The sequence below is a fragment of the Cryptomeria japonica genome, chromosome 2, assembly GCF_030272615.1.
Source record: "Cryptomeria japonica chromosome 2, Sugi_1.0, whole genome shotgun sequence".
Taxonomy (NCBI): domain Eukaryota; kingdom Viridiplantae; phylum Streptophyta; class Pinopsida; order Cupressales; family Cupressaceae; genus Cryptomeria; species Cryptomeria japonica.
The window spans coordinates 504,427,808-504,440,146 of record NC_081406.1 but is presented as its reverse complement, the minus strand read 5'-3'; positions in this window follow the sequence as shown (position 1 = coordinate 504,440,146).

Here is a 12,339-nt window from a genome sequence, read left to right as displayed (position 1 = left end):
GGCCTCCTAGACTTTTAGGAAACTATCTCATTAGGTAAGTGTCTTCAGTTGGAACCTCTATGCATGCCGTAAAAAACTATCTAATGTGGTCTCTAGGATCACCTTTCCCTCGATATCTGTCGAATTTCGATGTTTCAGAATGTGGTGGGAAAGGCGACATGTATAATGTATGATCAAAAGGATAAGGACGTAAGTCCTGCATTGTGTATCTCTTTTTATCGTTACCGGTTTGCATAGTCGTTACCTATTGTCGCAAATTCTATAATTGTTGTGACTATTAATATCTGTTTGAGTCAAAGGTACACTTTGTGCATGTATATTTCCCACAAAAGGGCTCGTGGTAGCATAACTAGGAGGTTGTTGGAAGGTACCATGATTATAATTTCACGTGTTGTATGTTCCACTAGGTACTGTGAAATAAGTGATATGTGAACCCATGTTTGGCTAAGTTGTACTCGTTGTATTGGCAAGACCTAGATTTGCATTTTGATGACTATATGTTGATCCTATAGAATAGGAAACTGGAGGTTGGGTTGCACTTGTTGTATGAGGAACTTGTGTTTGAATAGGTGCTAAGACACTTGATATTATTGGTATGGTCTGTGTTGGTGCGCTAACATTTATTGTTGAAGATGATGCACTTGATTGAGAGTTCGCGTTTGAACTGACATTTATTTGTATAGATGTTGGTGCATTATGAGGAAAACTTGAGGTCATTTCTTGTGTTTGTGTCATATGCGGTATTTGACTGCTATCTTGACCTAGAATATTTCCTAGTGGTAAGATTTTTGTGACATCAAAATCTTCAGGTAATTTTGCCCCATTTTGTAATAACAACGAGAGATACTTGTCCCTATCACTATGTATAAGTGCATCTAAGATCATAAGGATATGTGGGTCTTGTTGAGCTGATTCAATCTCTTCACGTGTTAAATATTGTTAGTTCATGTATTGTGGGCATTGCCTGAGAATTTGACTATTGACTAGTTGATATGTCCATATTCCAAGTTGGGTTTACAGACTGGTCGTTGTTTGGATCCATTGTACCTTTTGCCTTTTGTGACCTTGTGACGGGCATTTAAGACTTCTATATGAGGGTGCTTTTAGAACTTTATGCAAGATGACAACTAATGCTAGACTCTAGACCTAAGTATGGGGTATGCAAGACCATACTAGACTCTCTATTGAGGATTTGGATGTGAGACTTGTTGAGTATTTCAAGATTTCTACAACGCAAGTTTTCCAAGTTCTTCTCTTAAACGTTCTGCACCAATTTCTCTATCAATCCTATGAGCAATTTTATACTCGATATTTATCTCATACTCGACTCCTATATAATAGGGTGTGTTTCTCCTTGATTCCCAGGCTAACTTAGCTAGACTGTCAATAATTTCTCATTGACCGCCATTTGGCACTAGATTAGGTTGCTCAAAGAGGAGCAAACCATCACCTGGGAGACCTATTAAGATGCATGCTAATACTTTCTAGGATGATTATGTAAATGATGGTGTGCTAAGACAGACATATATGACGTCTAGACAAGGACTTAAATGAGGACGTAAATAGAGATTATGCAACTTCTAAGGGTGATATTAAGGATGTAAATGAGGACTATGCAAGGACTATGGATGATGATAAGGACATAAATGAGGACTATGCAAGGACTTAGGATGATAATAAGGACGTAAATGAGGACTATGCAAGGAATTAGGATGATGTAAATGAGGACTATGCAAGGACTTAGGATGATGTAAAAGAGGACTATGAAAGGACTTATGCAAGGACTACCTATGGTCACAAGTGTGTAAACTTTTGGGTTTTGATGTTTCAAAAATGGACTTTGTTTTCAGTAATTTCGTGTGCAGGACAAGTTTTGTGGTTTTACAAGCTCGAGAACAATTGTTTGGAGGTAGATGTAGCTGACTAAACTGGTTTTCAAACAATCTCAGAAAATTCAAAGATACGCAGGATAGGGCCTAAAATAGCCCAAACAATTGACTCAATACTGGTCTGATACAACGATACATAAAAAGACACAGAAGACAATCTTAGGCTAGAAATTGGAAACCATTCAAATGAGGCCCTTACAATAAAATACCAAAACACAACAAACAGATAGAGAGTTTGACAGCACTGACTCCACTCCACGGTACACACTTCTCAGGCATGCCAGTCTCTCTTACCCCGAAGATCCGAAGATCTTATCATCGAGGGATTTTTGTATCATAATGCAAGGTACATGAAGGGTATCTATGGGGTATGATCCACACTCTCGGAATCACTAAATGTAGGGTTTTAGGGTACTAAGTTGGTTCTTATTGCAAACTTTTGAGGGGTCCCGATCCAATGATGGATTCTCAGAGCAAGCCACTTAAGACTTTATTTGAGCTTATCGCTGGAGGGAAGGACCCTACATATGTCAAATTCACTCAACACTCTAGCCGCCTGACCAGTATATTTATATAGCGGCTTGAAAAACCCGCTCGAGAGTACGCTGGGAGAGATGATATCCCCAACGCATCCCAATTCAAAGTAGGTCTGTGGGGTGATGAAATCCCCAGTCAAAGATACCCCTCTCTACTTGAAATAAAATAAAATTGAGTGTCATTTTCACCTCCTTCCTTTCTCCCAAGACCTCGAAGGTGGGTGGAAAGGTAGTTAATGCAACAGTAGGTCCACCCCAAACACGATAAAAGATTCTTTCCTTTAAGAAAATCAAATGTTATTTAATCTATGTGCAACCTGATTCACATTCATTTTAAAGCCCAAATTGAGGTGTTGAAGACACACGTGCATGTCAATTTTAAACACCAAACTGAAATGTGAAGGCATGCGTGTCAATTTTAACCATTGTTGATTTTAAGCCCAAACTGAAGTGTTATACGTGCATGTCAATTTTAACCAATGTTAATTTTAAGCCCAAACTGAAGTGTTATACATGCATGTCAATTTTAACCAATGTTGATTTTAAGCCCAAATTGAAGTGTTATACATGCATGGCAATTTTAACCAATGTTAATTTTAAGCCCAAACTGAAGTGTTACACATGCATGTCAATTTTAGCCAATGGTTAATTTTAAGCCCAAAAAATGAAGTGTGAGAGCATGAGTGCAATTAATCTGATCCTTTCTATAAATTTGTCACAAGATGCAAACAAATGATTAGTAGTAAAATCAAATCAACAGAAAACAGAGAACCCAAATCTAAGTTGGTTCTTATTGCAAACTTTCAAGGGGTCCCGATCCAACGACAGATTCTCAGAGCAAGCCACTTAAGACTTTATTTGAGCTTATCGTTGCAGGGAAGGACCCCACATACGTCGAATTCACTCAACACTCTGGCCGCCCGACCAGTATGTTTATATAGCAGCTCGAAAAACCCGCTCGAGAGTACGCTGGGAGAGATGATATCCCCAACGCATCCCAATTCGAAGTATGTCTGTGGGGTGATGAAATCCCCAATCAAAGATACCCCTCTCTGCTTGAAATAAAATAAAATTGAGCGTCGTTGTCACCTTCTCCCTTTCTCCCAAGACCCCAAAGCAGGTGGAAAGGCAATTAATGCAACAGTAGGTCCACCCCAAACACGATAAAAGTTCTTTCCTTTAAGAAAATCAAATGTGAGTTAATCTATGTGCAACCTGATTCACATTCATTTTAAAGCCTAAATTGAGGTGTTGAATACACATGCGCATGTCAATTTTAAACACCAAACTGAAATGTGAAGGCATGCATGTCAATTTTAACCATTGTTAATTTTAAGCCCAAACTGAAGTGTTACACATGCATGTCCATTTTAAACCATTGTTAATTTTAAGCCCAAACTAAAGTGTTACGCATGCATGTCCATTTTAAACCATTGTTAATTTTAAGCCCCAAAAAATGAAGTGTGAGAGCACGAGTGTTTATGATCTCGTGCTAATCCGATCCTCTCTATAAATTCACCATAGGCTGCAAACAAATGATTAGTAACCAAATAAAATCCACAGAAAACAGAGAACTCAATTATGACAGAAATGAATGCATGATGATACCTATGCGATTGCGTGACCCTGCATAGGCGATTGCATGATTCTGTCAGAGCGATTGCGTGATCCTGTGTAGGCGATTGCGTGATCCACAGGCAGACAACACAAAAAATAAAAATTGAAGCTAATTTTTATTAGAAACCCGCAAAACAGATTGCGAGGCTCTAGCAAGGTCTCTCATCATCCATTCAATGTTAATCAAATCATATTTCACCCCATATGAGATAACTAAGCTATTGTATATGTCGATGGCTGGTTGGTCTTCTAGATCTTGTATCTTCTTTTCCGCTTTGAGAATTTGTTGATGGCGTCTGGCTTGTCTTCTTTGCTCCTTTGTCCTCCTAGCACTTGAAATTTTGAATTGTACCTTACGTGCCTTAAACTGTCATAACAAAAACATGCAATAAAAATAATATGTTTCCAGATTTACCCAATTTCATGCAGAATACACAGATCAGAGAACATAAAATAAATAAGAACAAAAATAACAGAACAATAATATTCCTAACGAATGTGTAATAATGTCAGAGTGATTGCGTGATCCTGTGTAGGCGATTGCGTAATCCTGTAAGGGCATTTGCGTGATGGGTTCTGCACGAATGCGTAACCCTGTCTACTCAATTGCATAGCCCTATCTATGCAATTGCGTGATGATGCAAACGCGATTGCGTGACAAATAGATCTGCTTTGAAATCCGTGTAAAACCTGCAAAAAAGGGGGAAAATCCATACGATCTGCAAAAATAACACATAAAACAGAGAAGGTTAATTAGTTGTTGTTCACGTCGGGTTCACCAAAGTGTGCTATGCTCAAATTCATCATTGCTAAATAGGAAATAAGGAAATTCACGAATCCCTTAACTATCTAAGCAATTCAAACACAAACCAATGAAATAGATGCAAAATAGACTAAAATTAAACAATGTAAAACTCCCTATTGTGCATCATGGCTTCCATTGTTCTTCTCCTCTTTGCGGTATGGTTGCTCTCAGATATCATGCTGGCAACTTGCAAATGACACAAAGATTCAAAGTTTGCGATTGTTGAAAATGGAGATTGAATGCTCGATTTATAGATAATTGGAGAGGATTGATTGAAAAGTAGAACAAATTGATCAAGAGGTGGAACTCAGGTGAGCTCACATGTTGATTGATAGTTGAACTGTTGATTTGGAGGTGAAACAAAATAGATTGAATAGATTAAATGAGTTAACTAATTAAGAAAAAGCTAACTGAAGGAAGAAAAAGAATGATTGGAGGATAATTGATTGATGACAAAGAAAACTTTATTTAGAAAAAGCTAACTAGAAGATGAAAATAGAGATTGGAGAGATAAATGATTTAATTAATTAATTGATTGAATTAATTAATTTAGCATGTGCTTGCACTTTGACTTAGATTTTCAATTTAATCTTTGCATGAGATTTATTCAAATAATTGAATTTATTTTAAGTTCAATTTAGTATTTGGATATATTTAGAACTTGACTTTGATTTTTGAAATCATGCACATGTGATTGAATTTAGAAGAAATTAGAAGAATTTAAAATTACATAAAATTAGAATTTGGGGATTTAGAAATGGAATTAGAAGAACTAATTAGCTAATTAAATAATTTTAGAAATGAAATTTAATTAAATAATAAAAATTATTTAAATTAAAGGATTAAATCATAATTAATTAAATAATAAATATTTAATTAATATTTAGAAAATGGTTAATGATTAATTGACTAGAGATAGAAATTTAAAATAGAATTTATTTAAATAATAAAGATTATTTAAATTGGGGAATTAATCAGAATTAATTAAATAATACATATTTAATTAATATTAAAAAATGGTTTAAATGATTAAATAATGATAGAATAAGAAATAGAATAATTAGTAAGATGATGAGGAAATATGAAATTAGAAGAATAAGATTAATTAACTTAATTAAAGAATTATTTAACTAATTAGACGAATAATTAGTACATGATCAATGAGACATTTTTAGGTGTCTACACCAGTCACCTCATCAGTCGACGAACAAATCATCAAGCAAGCTAAACAAGTCAATCCACGAGGAAGATCAGTTGGCGAGTGGATGGACAACATACTGAGTCAAGGTACACATCTCATATGTTCTACACTTAACCTAGTAAATAATCTAGAAGATGTAAAGTTTGAGATAGATAAAACATTGGATCTATTCTTGAAAGAGTTAGAGACACAAGAGAAGAACTTTGACTTATGGTTGAAGTTAGAAGATTTTCAATTAAATGTTCTAGTTGATAATGGAGTACTTCCTTCAAGATATGTGTATATTGAACAAAGAGAGGTACTAGAACATCAAATGAACACCTTGGAAATGCTTATCAAAGATATGAGAAAAAGCCCAAAGGGAATATAATGATAGAGGAAAGGACAACATTGAAAAGATATCAACACTTCCTTATACATTCCTTGATGAAAATCAAAGACCTCTTCATGAAGATGTTATTGTCAGAGAATTCGGTTTGCTTATTGGAGAAGAGGTGGACAAAGAAGTTTTCTCATTATTTTCCATTGATAAGTTGATAGAAATTCAATTCAATTTGGACGATTTGTTTTCTCTTCTAAAGAATCACAAGAAATGTTACATGGGTCTCAAAGATTCCATCACCCAAGTCAAAGTTATTGTGAGCCATACCAAGGGACCTGATGAAGAACAAATGATGATAGCTCTGTAGAAATTTGAGGTGTTCACGAAGCAAGATCATAGTGGAGTGTCTAGTGACACTTAGTATTTTTCATATCTTCTAAAGTTGCAGGTGCATTTTTGTAACAAGACTTCGACACCTAAAGTGTTGTTTTGTATTTATGTTTTTACATATAGAGCATGCACGAGTTCTAAGTCAAATAAGACTCTTGTTTGATTTATTCATAGTTTTTCTAGATTAGCTCATGGCACTTCACCTGTATATGCAAGGTTGCTTATTGTAATTTTTATCTTTAATCTCATGCAATGAAACTCTGCCGAAGTGAAGAGCAAAGTGAAACTTTGAGTTCATATTGTTATTTTGCAAACTTGATCAAATAAGAAGACATCTTTGGCATTCAAAATGTGTGTTGGCTTCATTGTGGTTTATGGTGAGAGTGTTCCTATATAATTATTATTGAATCTTGTTTTGATCGAGTAAGCATTATGGAAAGCATTATTAAATAGTAGAACAAGTTTTGGTTTGTAAACTTTTTGTTACATTTCAGCTATTGTTAAATAGAATTAGTAATTAGTACAAGAGGTAACGATTTGAAGACTTTGACCTCCTTTTTGTTATTTTGTGAAAAGATTATCAAAATTGTAATAGGATATCGAGATATAGAATTTGTACTTTAATTTGTTACCTTATTAGATAATGTGGGATACATAAGTTATTTGTAAAAGGTTGATAGGATTATAGTAATTAAAAGACTTTGAGCTTGAACACTATTTTCTCATCTCAGAGAAGCAACAGAGGACTTTGTGCCTTTACAAAAACTTTGCTTCTTTATTTGTATTTTTCATTTACATGCTCCAAGTTATTTTTTTGTAACTTTGAGGTTATATTAATCATTACTACTCCAAATTGTAAATTATTTCTTGAAAAATGAGGAAAGAATAACATCTATTCTAAAGAGAGAATAAGATGATGTACAACCCAAATTCAGAATAGGATTCATGTAGTTAAATTTGTGTTTCAAGTAGAGCTCGAGTACTAAGTCAGAGGGGGAGCCTTCCCTTATAATTAGGAGAGATTGAATCTCACACATTGTGGCTGAAACCACAAATTTGTGAACTTCCCCACTTTACAATTTTTTCACCCAACACTTTGATCCAGTGGCAAATGGATTCAATTGGATTCCCTTGTGTGCTAGCCAAATATTGGTATTTGCAAGAATTCTCTAAAATATGGTCCTAATAGAGACCACCTCCTTTTGGGACCATTGAATTTAAGGGAGATGGGTATTGGCAACCTTCATATTTTAATAGACCGGATCTAAGACATTACCTTCATCAACCAAGTCATCAAGAATATCTACTAGGTTGAGATTGATTATTTGATCTTTCGTGAGGTGACTGTAGTCTAGTCCCTTGATATCTTCATCAATTCTGCAATTAGCCCAGATATCTTCAACTTTACGAACATGAGTGTAGTTCTCCTTCAATTTGTTATTCATACCCCCGTAATCAAAATCATTATTGGATTTGAATTGCCTCATAGTAACTCTTCTCATCTCATCCTCCATAGCTCTTGCTTTGAAAACTAATTTAATAGAGTATCTCCCAATAGTCAAACAAAACTTAAAACCTATTTTATGAGAACTGATTTGTTTCTTATGAACTTACACCATTTGCCTTGTCAACTCCATCAAATTTTTTTTATCAAATAGGTACCTTGGGAGCATGAAAGGTTGATCATTATAACACCCTATCCTTAGATAGGTGAAGGTAGAAAATTGTAAAAACATACATCCATATTGGTTGACAACTTCCCAAGCCTTATCAGAAACCCTATTCTTCTCAAGTTTATTATTAAACATACACATATATGAACCAAATAAGGCATCATTAACTCTTCTAAAATGATGTAAAATTTATTTAAGAGTTAATCGAGAATAGTGTTTCCAAACTAGGACTTGTCTTCTATCACCTTCTGAAGATAAACCTACAAAATTCCTCATAACGACAACAACATACACCAAGTAGGAAGTCATATAGAACTTCAAGGTGGTAGGTACCTTAGTGAGTTGTTCTCACAAGGTGTCACTGATCTGCTTACCCAATAAGATCTTCTTGTTGTTTTGTCTGATGATATGAATATACTGATACATATACTCATAGTATGTATTGGAAGTGGGAAGCCCTTTTACTCTACTGAGAAAAGTAATCAAATCATTCACTTCCTCCTTAAAGCCCCTTCGAGGAAAGGTCTTGGGCCATCTGAAAATTGTAGGCCTGAGAGTCTTCAACCAATTATTATTGATATTCCTTCTACATTTATTTGAATGCTTCTCATAATAGGCCTCGATAGACTTTATATCTACATCTGCATATTACCCTATATTGAGACAATTGAACAAAGAATCAAAGAAATCCTCATCCAACATTATCGCTGCATACCATTTGCATCCTTCACACTTTGACTCTCGGGTTCAAAGTGATTTACCACTACAAGCACAAACTCTGGATTATGAGCTGACATAGGGAAAGCCGCAATTAAATGAATGCTACTATTAATGGTGGGTTCCACTAGATAGCAGCGTAGAAGATTCCCAACTTGCCTCAGTAACTCATAAATATCCACATGGCCTCTTTGTGTCTCTAATATTTGTGATAGTTGATGCTATTGCAGATGGTGGAAAGACCAGATGAGGATCTTATTTTTTGAATTTCATTCATTTCTTTCCCAAAGATGGTTTTGACATATGAAAATAGCTCGAACTACATCACGGTTCAAAAAGGTCCTCCAAGATTAGTGAAAAACATGTTTAGTACTAAGAAATCTTCAATATTGGAACAAATTTAACTTAGACAAATTTCTAAGTTTTGAGTGTAAATCGAGTCTATAGGCCTGATCTACACATTGGCGAAATAAGGCATATTCACTAGTTTAGATGCGAATCGGGTCTATAGACCCAATTTGCACTTCAAAGTGAAAAGGGATGAAAAACATGTAAATTAAGTCCATAGGCTTGATTTGCATCTTGGAAGGTCAAACGACTTATGATGTAGGTCAGGTCTATGGACTCAATTAACATTGAAATGGGAAGATCAAAAACTAATTAATATAGTTAAAGTCTACGAACCTGAACAACACCAATGAAAGTGAAATTTGGTGAAGTTAGGGTCCATAGGCCCTAACAACATCAACAAAAGTTAAGAGCATGGAGATGTGATGTAGGGTATGTTGGTTCCTTATAATGTCCTAGTATTAAAGACTCATTTCCTTGACAAAAGGAGTTCAATTCTCTAATATCATTGGACAATCTACTCATAAATAGGGAATTCATTCAATTTTCAACCCAGGAACGTATACTTGAAACAGGTCTGCACTATATGTGCACCAAGAGACTCATAAGGAATACTAACTCAAACTTAAAGCAACTAAACTAGGAATTAATGGAAAGCATTAGATTCTAACATTGATTCTACTGACATCAATTTAACCTATTTAACATGGAGCTTGTAACTCTATGCAGGAAATAAACTAACCAACTGGTAACTATAAACTTTGTTTTTCCTTTGGCTGCAGGAACAGTCACAAAATGGAATTTGTGTGGTTGCAGGACAATCAATAAAAGGATTCTAAACAATAAACATAAGCTCTATAGTAAACTTACTTAGCAAAACATGGAAGTGAATGAACGTGGATGCTCCCCCAAGTGGCCCCCCTTGGTTGAGCCCCCAAAACCTTAACTAGATCTAAAGATTATGACAACATAACATACACATTGAAATTCCAGACAACAAAGATGGCAGAACTAAAATCTCTTGAATTATTAAAATGTTAAAGGAAAGTACACTGAATACTTGAAAAGATAAAAACCATATTACATACTCCATCCTTAACTGATGGATTTATAAGATATTTAACAACTAACTAACTACACAGCCGATCCACTCCTAACAAACTAGGAGGATGACTTTTATTATAAATAAAAGCATACAAGGGTGAATCATTCTAGGACTTAGTCCAATGCACAAATATAGGCCATGGCATCCTCTAGATCTCCTCAATAGACTGACACATGTTCTGAAACAATAACTACATGAACCATAACTGGGAGCTCTGTTAGAGTCATCGATTGCCAGCTTGACAGATTTAGCAGTCCTATTTGAGTAGGACTGTAACACTTTGAAACAACAACTGATGTCTCAGTGTTGACTTAGTCTCTCCTCCAGCTGCATACATAGAAGTTAACATGCACAACACATATTTGAACAATATTAATTCTAACAGACATTTAATCAAGTATTTCCATAACATTAAAAGAGATTTATCATATCATTTATAAGGTTGTTTAATGGATGTCAAAGTTCACAACTTTAGACACAAAAATGCTTTATACCCATCACAACCGGAATGTCTAAGTCACAAAATGAGAAATCTAACATAACGTAAGTCCATATAAAATAAATAAAAAGGCTACTCATCATTTTCCCCCAACCTAAAAAATGTTTGTCCTCGAGAATTTGCATGTTCCTCAAATACTTTATTTCTAAAATCAGTCACTCATGTCTCCCCTTATGCTCGAACATATAGATCTCAATAAAAACCCTAACTTCCTTCTATTTCTTTCCAATGGGAATCCTCAACTTCTTTGTCACGTGCTTGGAGGTTCTTCCAATCTAGAATAGGATATAGTAAATGTGGAGGGTGAAATGTGAGAGGAAAATCCACCTTTCCTGCAATGATCTTCCCAATTAGATGTACCTAATTGCCCTTTTTAACATTGCATGGTAGTTCTGCAGAGAGTGTGGTTCCTGCTACTTAACTCATCTGGCAACCCATTCCATCACTAAGCAAGGTATCCAAACACCAGGCACGTTGAAGTCTTAGCCACTGCTTCATACTCTTTGTACACATGTTCCCTTTTCATCAAAACAAGGTCTCTGCACTTGTTGTCACTTAAAATTTGATTCCATTAGTACAATACATTGTCTGAGAAAGATGTCTCAGCTCTTAATTCTAATGGAAAAGTTAATTCCAAATACCTATATTGCCTAAATTATTGCCCCCAACTATTATGATTCTGGATGTCAGACATGAATTCCCTGAGCTAAACATCATCAATGTATAACAAAGGGTTCCGATGAGTGTCAATTGGAACTGCATAATTATGCAGATATAACTCACAAAGCAAATTTTTGAAATCACAATGTGAAGTCTCATATGCACATATAAACTCTCTTGGGGTTAGTAGAGAACAACATAAACCATAAAACTCTCTTGATAACCGATAAGAAAGACATAGTTCTTTTAAATATAAAGAATATACTCTTGGTGGAGACCAACATTGCACAATTTGAGGGACTATCTCCATGACCTCTCCCATTCTAGTTTTTAGTTACCTCAGCAATATGTTCTTTCGTGGCTATTATCTTGACCCCTCTTACCATGGATTCCCCTTCTTGAAATGTGGACGCAAACTCATGAGCTACATCATAATCAAGACTGTTGAGCCTCAAAAAATAATCCAACCATCCATAAGCTTGAAATACTGGTGCATAGTCTGCAATAGAAAGAATAAGCTCGTGGTCTACTGGTTCATGCCTCGTTGGTGGTCCTTCCATTTTTTGTATACTCTACC